The following is a 1,858-nucleotide window of genomic DNA, read 5'->3' on the forward strand; positions in this document are numbered from 1 at the left end:
CACTTGGGAGGTAGAGGCAGGAGAATCACCATGAGTTCAAGGTCAACCTGAGCTACATAGTGAGACCAAGGCCAGCCTGAACTGCATAGTGACACTCTATCTCTAGGGAAAAAAAAAATTAAGAAAGATTCTAGAGGGCCGGCAAGATAGCTCAGTGAACTAAGCGCCTAAACAGGGACCCGGGTTCAATTCCGGGTACCACACCCCATGCCGGCTCCACCCCCAGGGGCACACTGAGCCGGCATCATGTCCAGGATTGGTGGCGCACACCTGTAAGCCCAGCACTTGGAATGCTGAAAACAGGAGGATCACTAGGAGTCTGAGCTGCGTAGTGAGACCGTGTACCGAATATATTAAAAAAAAAAAAAAAAAAAAAAAAAAGATTCCTAGTACCCAAAGGCCACAATATTAGTTTCCTATATATTCTACTCTTCCTAGATACTTTGGTTTCTTTGTCTAGTTGGCTGCCCCAACAAAACACCGTCATTGGGCGGCTTAAACAATTTTCTTGCCATCTGGAGGCGAAGTTCAGGACCAGGTGCCGCAGGGGCAGGTTCTCTGGCGGGGCCTCCCTCGCTTCCTGGCTCGCCTGAGCCCACATTGCTGAGCGCTGTCAGACTGCAGCCTCAGCTTCCTATCTAGCCCATCTCCAGACACTGTATTCTGGGGAGTTAGAGCTTCAACGTGTGAGTTCTGAAGAAACAGTTCAGTCTGTAGACTTCTCTTTCCACTTAAAAAAAAAAAAAAAAAAAAAAAAAATTAAAAGGAACTTGCTTTTTTAATGTTTTGCGGAGCCGGGGGTTGAACTCAGCCCCTAGCACTTGCCAGGGAAGCTCTTATTCCACTGAGCCATCTCCCCAGCCCCTACTTCATTAGTATAACACAAGAAAATGACTAGCGGCTGCTAGTCATTAACTGCGCAGATGCGATGAGGGCGGTCTTTTCCGAAGACCGGGCACGATGGCGGAAGTGGAGGGAAAGAAGAAGCGAACCTTCTCCAAGTTTGCCTACCGCGGCGTGAACCTCGACCAGCTGCTGGACACGTCCTGCGAACAGCTGATGCAGCGCTGTAGCGCTCGGCAGAGGAGGCAGCCGAACCGTGGGCTTCGGCGGAAGCAGCACTCGCCACTGAAGCGTCTACGTGAGGCCAAAAAGGAGGCACCCCCCACGCAGAAGCCCGGGGTGGTGAAGACACGCCTTCGCGACACCATCATCCTGTCCAAGGTGGTGGGCAGCATGGTGGGTGTCTACAATGACAAGACTTTCAACCAGGTGGGGATCAAGCCTGAGAGCCCTGGCCACCACCTGGGCGAGTTCTCCATCCCCTGCGAGCCCGTGAAGCACGGCCGGCTGGCATTGGTGCCGCTCACTTTTCTCGTTTCATCCCCCTTAAGTAGCCACCTGGCCAATAAAGCCACCACTCCCCCAAGCCCCCCCCCCCAAAAAAAAAGTATATGAGTAGATGCCTTTTGCAGTGACCTGCCCAACTGGGTAATTCAGTCTTTCTTTCCCCACTCCTGTCAGCTGTGCCTGGGCCTCTCCCAGCACAGGAAGACTGCCCCGGGTCTGCAGCTCTGTGCCTGGGCTGTTGGGCGGTGGCTGGCCGACCGGCCTGGACTGGGATTACAGTTATGCCTTCCCTATAGTTCATTCATATATTGAGTTTTCCCTTTGTTCCAGTTTTTCTTGTTTAGAGGTTTTTGCTTCAAAACGATAGGAGGTTTTTTTTTTTGGTTTTGTGTTCTCGTGGTGCTGGGGATCAGATTATATGCTTTGTGCATACGAGGTAAGAGCTACATACCTAGTACCAATAGGTTATTTAAAAGTACTTTTCTCCCCTGGAAATTTCTTTTAAATT

At 51.0% G+C, this 1,858-nt stretch overlaps 1 pseudogene; it reads left to right on the top strand.

The window, feature by feature from the left end:
- The first annotated feature begins 960 nt into the window (after positions 1-960).
- On the top strand, positions 961-1,397 carry LOC101589448 (annotated as a pseudogene).
- The last annotated feature ends 461 nt before the right edge of the window (positions 1,398-1,858 follow it).

The sequence above is a fragment of the Octodon degus genome, unplaced genomic scaffold (assembly GCF_000260255.1).
Source record: "Octodon degus isolate 3935 unplaced genomic scaffold, OctDeg1.0 scaffold00112, whole genome shotgun sequence".
Taxonomy (NCBI): Eukaryota; Metazoa; Chordata; class Mammalia; order Rodentia; family Octodontidae; genus Octodon; species Octodon degus.